We start from the raw sequence: 11,561 nt of genomic DNA, 5'->3' as shown, positions 1-11,561 counted from the left end.
TTAGTTGGGAAAGGATTCTTGTGGGGCTCTCTAACATTTGTACATTGTTTTGTTACTTAAAGAAAATAAATGTGATTCCTAGTGATTTGATGACGCACCTTGTGGATTGATACTGGACCCTGTTAGATAATGACAGACTCGGTGGTGATGGAGAAGACGCACTGCCTGATCTTTGTTTACTGTATATAACCCTATTTAACTGTATGAACCCTCTAGACCCCTCAGGTCATCTGGGACTAACTATTCCCAGAGTTAAAACTAAGCATGGTGAGGCAGCATTTAGTTATGCCACACAGAGCTGGAACAAGCTCCCAGAAGAACAAAACTTTTTTATTCTGGACTGCCTATGCAACTTGATCTTTATTCTATTTTTATGCATTTTAATTCTTTATTTATATGCACTGTCTTCTAAATGTGATTTTTATATGTCTGTTATTTTTCTTTTATTTATGTACAGCACTTTGAATTGCCGATGTGTATGAAATGTGCTATATAAATATACTTGCCTTGCCTTAACCTCAATAGCTAATGCCCCACACTTTGGTACCAGGCAAGTGATTCTCCTGGGTGAATGCCTCAGCTTCATCCCCAGGTTCACCAGTCTTCATGTACTGTGCATAGAGGAAGAGTTTACGATGTGACACACTAGTCATCATTGTGCTTTCAGCCTTGATCTCCAGAAAAGTTGGCAGGAGTCTTGGCACAGGGAGGCGTTTATTGGAGGGTGAGATAATTATATTGCCACCATTTCTTGTTATAGACTCTTTGGCCTTGCATGATCTGATTTGATTTGATTTGATGTTATTAGGAATTTAAAAGCACAACAACTCAAAAGAGTATCATGACACAAAATCCCAGAGGATAGCACTTAAAAGCATTACTAAAAACACTTATTTCCAAAGTGATCCTCGATGGAAACAAACAAACACAATACATAAAAAAAAAACAGGTCGATGGAAACAAACAAATGACAAGATACACCTACTAGCCCCCCTTGCAACCCCATGCCCATGGTTCAACCTCCCTCCCTTAACAGTGAACCATCAACACTCCCCACAAAGCCGCCTCAACTTTTGTTTTAAAAATTGCCTTTGTTTGGCTTTGTTTAATATGCAGGGGCAGGTTGTTCCATAAGGAGATCCCAGTATAGAAAAATTAGCTTCTTGCTATTTTACCTTTAACACAAGGAACACTGCATGACATAATGCTTGCTCTTGTGTTGCATTTATGTTAGCTTCTAACCATATCAGTTTGACAGTTCATATATTCTGGGGCCCTTTTGTGAATTATATCAAACATATGGTTAAGTTTCAGTTGTTTAACTCGATCTTCAATTTTCTAGTCCCAACTTCCTTCATTTCTACAGGTCCTATATGTGTCCTGGGAGGAGCATTGAGCATGTATCTGATAACATTATTCTGCGCTACCTGCATTTTGTTTTTAAGCTTTTGGGACAGTCCACTATACTATGTGGAGCAGGTATAGTCGAAGTGGCACTGGATTAATGAGCCAACTAAAAGTTTCTTAACCTTAATATTAAAAAACGAGTGTAACAATATAAAAACGTAAGCTTTTTTGCGGTTTTAGATAAGATTGTAGCTGCAATTTCCTCCCCAGACAAAGATTGGTCGAGAGAGACTCCAAGGTATTTGACACTGGTTTTGGATTCAATAATATTTCCTTCACACTGTACCTTAATTGTATCGCTTTTCTTAAGCTTGTGTTTAGTGCCAAATAAAATGGACTCTGTCTTTCCCAGATGTAAAGACAATTTGTTGTCAATCAACCAGTCTCTAACCAGAGACAGTTCTCTACTAAGAGTTTCCTGTGTAACTCTGGTATCTTTACCGGATACTAATAAGGTAAAGTCATCCGCGTAAAACATCATTTTAGACGTCACGGCTGCTGGCCTATCATTGACATAAATTAAAAACAACAATGGTCCCAAAATGGAGCCCTGTGGTACCCCACATGTGACCTCCATAACTGTGGACATGGCTTCACCAACTTTACACATCTGTTTCCTGTTTGCCAAGTAGGATTTAAACCAATTTACAGCTATGTCTTTAAGGCCCACACATTTCAATTTCATTAAAAGAATATCATGATCAACGGTATTGAAAGCCTTCTGTAAGTCTAACATGACCATACCCGTATAATTCCCTTTCTCGCTCTCCATTTTTATGTAATCAAAAAGATTGATCAAACACGTGTTTGTAGAGTGAGCTGTTCTGAAGCCAGACTGGTACTTAAAAAGTATTTTGTGTTTGAGAAGATATTCTTCCAGTTGATTATATACCAATCTCTCAAAGATTTAGATAGTACGTTTAAGATTGACACAGGCCTATAATTGCTAACCTGGGTTTTACTGTCTTTTTTATGCAGAGGAATGACTCTGGCTGATTTCAGATCATTTGGGAACTTTCCAGTGTGTATAGAAAGATTCACAATATGCATCAGGATTTTTGCTGTTATGCTGGCACTATCCTTTATAAATCTAGCTGGCAAATTGTCTAGTCCAGTTGCTTTAGTGATATTCATTTTGCGAAGAAGATTAAAAACATCGCTCTCTGTTACCATATCTAACTCAAACATATCGTTTGCTATGTTCAAACTTTGGTAAAAGTTTTGGACAAAGGAAAACCCATAGTATCCCTTACAGGTTTGTAACTTCTTAACCAGGGATGAGGCTACAGTGGTAAAAAAAAAGGCATTAAAATGGTTGGCAATTTTTGTTTTCTCATGACATATGGCTCCATCAATTTCCAAACTAATATTTTGAGACTTTGCTTTGTAAGAAGATGTGGAGCCGACCAAACTGACCATACTTTTTGTGGCTGTTTCAGATTGTTGTTTACAGTGGTTATGTAATATTGTGCTTTTGCCTTGTTTATTTTGTATTTCACTTAGTTTGATGTATTCATCATAGTACTGCTGCTGACTGGTCCCTTTAAACTTGGTGAGAGCATTATCCCTTTTCCTAATAAACTCCAAAATTGCATGGGTAATCCATTTAGCAGTATTCTGCTTGATTCGTATGTGTTTAATTGGGGCCAAAGAATCCAATACAGACAGGAATTTCGGTTTAAAAAGACTCCATGCCTCGTCTATGTCATTACTGTTCAATATATCCGTCCAATTTAACGCACCCAGAGATTCAATAAAACGTTCTTTTGAATACTGTTTCATTGCCCTCGTTTTTATAAAGTCACATTGACCGTGGGGAACTTTAGTGCGCTTACGGGTACAATATGTTACCATATGATCACTGACACCATATCCTAAAACTCCAGATTGACTAATTTTCTCAGAATCAGACACCAGAATCAAATCCAATATTGTTTTACTGTTAACACATATACGAGTGGGTTCTTTAATTAGCTGTTTCAGACCATATAATTTTGTAGGTTTGTGAAGTCTAAAATCCCAAAGGAAACTACATTCATTATTTGCAACATTAATCTCACTACATAGTGTTTCAAATTGTTCATAGAAGTTCTGCTGCTTTGGAGGTCTATAGCATACTCCTACTACGATAGGTCGAGTTTTGGGTAGGATTATATCCACACAAGCAACTTCTAGACCCTCTCGCTCTAATTCTGACCGGTGATAAAAATGTACATCGTCCCTTATGTAAAGGCAAACACCTCCACCATTGCGGTTTTGGTCTCGTCTGATGATGTTATAGCTTGGATGATTAACTTCATTATTCTCTATTGACCATCTAGCCAGGTTTCAGTCACTGCCAGCACCATTGGTCTAATATTTGATATAAGCAGTTTCACATCCTCTACTTTCGGTAATAGAGCGCATTTATATGCATTAGATGCAGCCCTCTTCTATTAAAACGGTCAAACTCATCATTTCGCGAATCTGAGTGCAGTATTTCATTCTGGTCTTGCTTCAAAGTGCACATGTCATTATTCATGCTTTCATCAATTAATCCAATGTTTGGCACCGCTTGCAGACAGAAAACATTGCACTCAAGCAGAACATCGTTTTGTAATTTGAAAGCCTTATTATGTAGGCTATGATCTGATATGTTTCTGAAGAGATGGAGAGAACATAGGCTTACTGTATAATTGTGATGTGCTTCACTTCAGCCACCGTCAGGTAAGGTGTCCAACTTCCTGACAGAAATAACCCTTTGTGGGACATATTAAACAATATTTGCAGACACAAACAATTGCTGACAACCTCTTTTTGCTGTTCAGCTTTCCGCCGCTGTGATTGTTTTATCATGATTCAACACAGAGGCGATCAAAGAGCCATAATCAGAAGCTATCAGCTTATTCTTGTGAATCAGATTCGACATTAGATGTGAAAGATTACAGTGTAGATTAGACAGCAATAAATATGAGTGGATGAATACTCAATATTCCAATAAATTTGCAATTTACTGTAAACAGCAAGCTATTAAACCATAATGAAATAAAGTAAAGATAACTTTGTTCTCTGATCATTCTTTCATACTAGTCAACACAAAGTTAAAAGCCAGAAAAAAATGGCACCATGACATAGCAGGACTTCTTAGATTGGGATCATCACACTCTGAATCTCTTTTATTATTCTGGCTCAATATTCACAATGTTAACTGATTAACCTAGTAAAAGTGTTAAACACATAACTAAGAAAAGATGACAATTTTAGCTAAGTGTAACTGCAAAAGGTTACATTTTCTGAGATCATTTTCAGTGATCTGAAGTGCGGTTCATGGTTTTATTTAAAATTAAATCAATCAATGAGAACACAGGGCGAATTTGCTTCAGTGTCATTTATTAATCATTTATTCCACATGTATATACATTATATATTCCACAACAGATCTTCCCCATTAAAAACATTACATTCAGTGCACCATTAATGTAATACTGTGTTTTAAGGAACTTTTGCTTGTCTATTGCCATTTTACATAATACAGAACACCAAATACTTTAAGATGATACAAATAGTACAAATGTAGAAATGTTAACTTTTCAGCCCAGGTCCCAAATGATACATTTTGTCTCTCAACCAGGTTTATTATATTGCCCCCTTTTATGGGGACCACCCAGCAATTGGATAGCAACTCATTTCCTGACCCAAACCAAGAAACCAGGTTTGGGATTAATAATAAATATACACAATATATTGATTATACAAAACTGGAAAAGACTATTGATAGAAACCCTTCGAACTTGGCCCTCAAGGTAGAGAGGCACATTTAAAAAACAAAGGCTGCATATATTTGTGTCTCTATAGAAGATATGGGAAAATAGTATGAATGAATTGCACTATATTTTCTACAGATTTTACTCAATATTGGTACAACATACAGGCAGCTATTTTACAATAATTAACTCCTCTCCTGTTGTTATTTAACTCCTCTTCAAGCCCATAGGGTATAGGTAAATTTAGATAAAAATGATTTTGCCAGCATTGACAGACCAATCTGTAATCCAGCAAACAAAAGATTAGCCCACAACAAATACTAAGACATGGGATGATAGAGTAAAAGTTTTATATTTGCAACACTTGTAAACAGTGGAATAAACAAGATCTACATTTTGAAATAGATAAAATAAGAATAAAGCAAAAAGCTGCATCAACCACATTGACATCAATGTTGACTGTCAACACAAACACTTTCAGGTCTGCCTCAGTGTGAGCTCAGATCTTGGTTGTGTCCTCAGAGCTGATGTGTCCTTTCTCATCAGTGCTGATTGGCATCTTGAGCACTTCTATACTGTGAAAGTCAGAAGGCATATCGAAGAAAAGTTCATCGTCAAAGCAGTCCTCATCAGATGGAGAAGCCAGGAAGGGCAGTTTCAAAACAAAGCCTGTGAGAATCCCACCAAGACCAGACGCTGCGATGGTGGTGAAGACAGCTGCCACCTGGTAGAGGGCTTGCTCCTGGGCGGTGCGGCCCAGGCCGGGCTTCAGCCCAGGAATCAGCTGCTGCAGCTCCAGCAGCTTTGGATCTCCCTCAGGTGGGGCGCGATGGGAAAAGATCTGGTACATACTGGGCCCGTAGGTTTCCTCAGTGGCTAAGAGGATGGCACAGATGCCTGCTGTGGATGATATGAGGCCAGTGAGCCCATGGAGATTGTGAATGCCACACTGGTCCTGGATCCTGAGGTGGCGGGCCAGATATGGGGTCAGGTACCTGTATCCCAGGTAACAGGCAGTACAGCCCATAACGCCCAGAGCATACGCAGCTGCAGGGGAAATCATCATGTCCACAGAAGCCCCGACAGTCACACCACCGGCTAGAGTCACGTTCTGAATGTCAGCCATGGTGAGCTTGCCTCTCTTATTGAACACTGCTGAGAGTGCGAAGGCAGTCATCGTGGATGAGCTTAGACCTATAAAAGTGTGAAGTATTGCTCTGTGCTGATCATCACCTTTAAAGGTCAGAGCAGAGTTGAATGAAGGCCAGAACACCCAGAGGAACAGGGTTCCCATTACAGAGAGGATGTCAGACTGATAACTGGTGATCTCTTTCACGTGTCCATCATTCAAGCTTGGGCGGAATAGCACAAATGTCACCCCCAGGCCAAAGTAGCAGGCAAACAGGTGAATAAGAATGGTGCCACCTGCGTCATTTATCCTTATGTACTTCAATACAGCCCATTCTGTCAGCGCAAAGATAGGGACCTCCACCAAAGCCATGACCAGGAGCTGCACAGGACTGGTCTTCCCTAGCACAGCTCCAAAAGAGATGAGCACCACAGCGCAGGCAAACTCTGCATTGAGCAGGTTGATTACCCCCAGATGAATTTTACCATCATAGTAAAACTGGAAGAAACCTTGCACCAGAATCGCCCACTGGATCGCAAAGGTGGCAGTGAGAAAGTTGAAGACCATCCCACTGAAGCCGTAGAGCCGGAGGAAGGCCAGCAGGCAGCCGAAGCCTATGAAGATCATCACCTGCACATCGGCAAAGAAGGGGTAGTCGCGATACAGGGAATTCTCCATGGGGTTGGTCTCGTTGTTTTGCAGCTTGGCGTTGGCATTGTCATCGTAAGTGACAAAGCCAGCATAAAGAGCCAGGAGGATAACCTCTAACACTAGCACCAGCACAGGCAGGCGCACCCTCAAACTTGTAGACTTGTTCATGGCGGTGCACAACTGACAGTTCAGAGCAGCATGCACCCTCAGCGGCACTAACACCTCTTTTATACTGCTACTCTGTCAGATAAGAGCAGCTACCAGCACTGGGTAAAGAGTACAGGCCCACACTGTGTACTGTAATGTAACAATGCAGCACTTTCAATGAGGGTTGTACTTTGGTCCCTTATATTTCGCAATTGCATTTTGACAAGCCAGCATTTGAGGATTTTATAAGTGAATTTCTACTTATAAAATATGACAACTCAAAGAAGTAAAACTCAATATGTATAATGGTCTACTTTGAATGAATGCCACATTTTTAGTTTTCTACAGTTACAGGAAGAGTTCATTTAAAAAAAAGCTATATATCCATTTAAAAAAATATTTACCTGAAGTTCATCATTCAATATTTCTAAAATAGTGAAGATTTAGTTCAACGTACCATAATTTCATAGGTGTAGGTGTCACTTTTTTCAAATTTTGGAATTAAACTCTTAAATGGTTTGATGCTGTGTTAAGTAAAAAAGGATAACAGCCTCTCGTGTTGAAAAGCATAGCACTGTTCAACTCAATCAATAGGACTATATTTATGAAATAAACTGCAATAGTAGTTATAACATTCCAATACATAGGCTGAATCTACAGCACACTCCTCATGAAAAAAAAAAAATCTCCACTTCACAAAACAATAGATGGAGTTGCACTATCATTTAACATTAATGGATTTGAGAGTTGAAAGGGAGACTTCTGGTGTGAAATGGCCATCTGCTGCCATCCTTTGGTCATACATGTCTAGACTGTAATGCATTCCTGTCTGACTATACTAATTCTGCACACAGTAATCTCAGTAAACTCAGTGAATCAGTGAATCAGTAAACTCAATTTGAAACTTGAAAATCTGCTAGTACGTCTCAACACATCACTCCTGTCCTTTTGTTATTACACTGGCTCCCCATAAAACAGTGGATCACTTTTTCTAGTCTTTTTATGTTTGACAGGTTCTATATAGCCTAGCTCCATTCTTCATAGCAAAAATTAGCCTAAACTATATGTCGATCCTCCACAGCAGATACCACTTAAACTATATGTACCAGCTTGTGTCCTATATTCCACTGACCGGACTCCATCTAAAAAAAATCAATAGGTAGAATGTTCTTTGCTATTAAAACCCAAACTCTTTGAAACAATCCTCCTCTTCAAGTGTTGGCTCAAAACCTGACTATACAGCTTTGGAGCTATAAAGTACATTAATAAATTTACTTTAATTGACCATTATATTTAGGGATTTTTTTTTTTTAAAGTAGTTTAGCTGAGTTATTAGGATGAGAAAGGAAGCAGTGAAAATGGGAATAGGGAGTTCAGGCTAATGAAAAGAAATCACAGTTTTTCAGAACCGGGTCATAGTGATTTCGCAGTTACTCAGGGGAAATGTTTGCGAGATTGATGGGATTTGTTACATCCTTAGGACTTTTAACCTCACTTATATAACAATTATTACTCAGACACCTACTGGGAGTTAACCACTTATTTCTGTATGCAGCACACCAACAACAAACATGGCGTCTTAATTAACCATAACACCTTGCGTGTCCAGCTACGGAAAAAGTAAAGGACAAATTACCACATTTCCTCCCTTCTTACAATAGATGTCCTATTAGACCAATAACTAAAATTTCCACAGTTCCCAAAAGAAACTGGCCCTTAGATGTCTATTTACGTAAATCTTATACAATCTGCTGCATACATTACTAATCAACTCTTTCATTTATTTATTTAAACAATCAAAACAACTCTGGGGTGAGGGTAGACTACCTCAGACCCCTGACTATACCCATGGGGTTTATTCTGTCCCAGCTGGTTTGGGTAGGTCTCTAAACCTAGCCTATAGGTTCAAGCGTTCAGGAGGCCGCCGCTCTCTTGTAGGGTATCGGCGGTCAACCGGAACCTCAGTCTCACTGTGTCTCAGTGGTTTGAAACAGATGCTGATGCAGGAGGATATATTACAGTCTCTTTGACCTGAGGATCAGGAGCTGAGACCTCAGCCTCAGGTGTAAATGAGCTTTGGACTTGTAAAGGTTGACAAACAGATGGATCGACAGGCAGCGCATCAGGACAGTCCTCTGCAGACAGTTCTGTGGGTGTTGGTGTTTGTCAGAGTTGGTCGACGTGCCTTCTCCAGATGGTGTCTGCAGCGGTCTGAACTGTATAAGATACCGGTCCAGTCTGCGCAATGACAGTGGCAGGAAGCCACTTAGGTCCACAAGTAGTTCCTCGCCAACACAGATTCACCTGGTGCGAAGACTCTGTCTGTAGCCCGTCGTTCTCTTTGCTTGATCTGTTTCTTTTGCTGCTGCAAAACTGTGTCCTTCACTGATGTTGGCTTCAGGAGGTCAAAGTTGGTTCGAAGATCTTTTTTAAACAACAGGCTGGCAGGTGATGTCTTAGTGGTTGCATGTGGCGTGTGTATCTCCCCCAGCTTCTCAACTGTTTTCTCCAGAGTAGTGGATCTCATGATAGCCACTTCAGGCCATTTACTGTGTGCATCAACAGCGATAAGGAACATTCTGTCCTCAAAAGGTCCTGCAAAATCAATATGCACATGATGCCATGGCTCTTCTGGAAAGTTCCAGGGGGGCATAGGAGCTATCTGAGGACTGTTCCTGACTTTCTGACATGAGGAACAGGTTTTGCTATATCCTCAATCTGTCCATCTATGCCTGGCCACCAGAAATAGCTTCTTGCTATTTCTTTCATTCGCACTATCCCACTGTGTCCAGAGTGGAGTTGCTGCAACACTGGTTTGCCCCTCTTAAGAGGTTTCAAATTGCTGTGGTCGCTGCCTGAGTGGCCCCTTACAATAATGTCCAAGACTGCTGAAAAGACAGGGTCACTGCACGTGGCTTTTCTCACTTGTGAAGCTGAAACAGGAGCATCATCCACCTGGCTAAAGTAGAAGACGTCCACCGTGTGCGACTGTCTGCCTTACGATACTTGATGTCATATGAGTGCGCAGCGCCCATCGTTACAGACGGCTTGCAGCGAGAGATGGTATTCCAGTGTGTGGTCCAAGGATGGTTGCGAGGGGTCGGCGATCAGTAAGGAGTGTGAACCTCCTTCCATACAAGTACTGGTGGAATTTACGAACACCGAAAATGAGGCTCAACGCTTCCCTCTCTAGCTGAGCATCGTTGGCCTCTGCTTTGTTCAGGGTCCTTTATGCAAAGGCAATGGGTCTTTCGTTTGGCATTACGAAATAACTGCACCCACCCCATATGGAGATGCATCGCAGGCCAGCTGGATTGGGAGCGACGGATCAAAGTGAGTCAGAACCTCTGACTTCACCAACATGTCCTTTGCCTTCTGAAAAGACTCCTGACATGCTTCACTCCATTTCCAAATCTTGTCTTGGCAGAGTAATTCATGTAGTGGCTTTAACAGCAATGCCAGGTTTGGAATGAAACGACCGTAGTAGTTAAGTAATCATAGGAAAGAACGCAACTGGCTGACGTTCTGGGGTGGTGGGGCGTCCACAACCCTGAGTCCATATTCCTTCAATCTATGAAGAGTGGCATCCAGGTTGTGAAGGTGTTCCTCATCAGTGGCTCCAGTGCAAAGGATATCGTCCAGATAGCACTGAACTCCTGGCAGCCCACTGAAGATTTGGTCCATAGCACGTTGGAAAATGCTGGGGCTGAGGTGATTCCAAAAGGTAGTCGACAGTATCTGAAGAGACCTTTGTGCGTGGTAATAGTGAACAGTTCTCGTGACTGTTCATGCACATGCATTTGCAGGATTAATGGATAGATCAGATGAAACCTGGTAAAGCTTTAATTATGTTCAGGTTTGTTCTCAGTATTAATTAATTTAAGATTGAGGTTTCAAATAATCAAATATTAAGATTAGTGGAGTTGTGAGATTTATTTGGGTTTGGGTGAGGGGACATGAAGCTGCTCTGCTCTGACTAATCAAGCCCCATTGACAGGCCATTCAGCTAAATAATTCAACTAAATAAAGCAAAAGCCAAAGGAATTATATGGAGGAAAACACATTTGTGAATGAGAACACTGGGATGAAGAGAGGGGAAACCTTTATATCAAATAGAGTAAAGGTAACAGAGGAATACGTATGGTAGAAATAAAAGAGAGGTTATTACGGTTTGGGCACAAGACATTACAGCTTTTAGAAACACGCTGCACATGTTTTATTTTCAAATGTAAGATGTAAAAAAGACAGGTGATGAGAACAGTGTTGAGTGAAATAGGACGCTGCGCTGCATTAAATAATTTATTTTTTTAATGAATTTTTGAGAAGTGATTTTATGAAAGAAATAGACTTACTGTTGTGATAATAATGTCATCTCTGGTTCACACTCCGAAGCAGTAGACGCAGCAGAGGCAGAAGAAGAAGGAGCAGAAGAAGAAGCAAAAGGACTCCCAAGATGCATTGCATTGCCAACGTATGCAAACAGG

The 11,561-nt window shown here is 40.4% G+C and overlaps 1 pseudogene; it reads right to left on the bottom strand.

Annotated features, from left to right (window-relative positions):
* Positions 1 to 5,649: 5,649 nt before the first annotated feature.
* Positions 5,650 to 7,098, bottom strand: LOC139642799 (ammonium transporter Rh type B pseudogene; annotated as a pseudogene).
* Between the last annotated feature and the right edge of the window lie 4,463 nt (positions 7,099 to 11,561).

The sequence above is a fragment of the Centroberyx affinis genome, unplaced genomic scaffold (assembly GCF_046629955.1).
Source record: "Centroberyx affinis isolate AG114_WGS23_722 - 3 ecotype Tasmania unplaced genomic scaffold, CSIRO-AGI_Caff_v1 ptg000522l_1, whole genome shotgun sequence".
NCBI classification, from domain to species: Eukaryota; Metazoa; Chordata; class Actinopteri; order Beryciformes; family Berycidae; genus Centroberyx; species Centroberyx affinis.
Note: the sequence above shows the minus strand (reverse complement) of the source record. Positions and strands in the feature narration are given on the sequence as shown.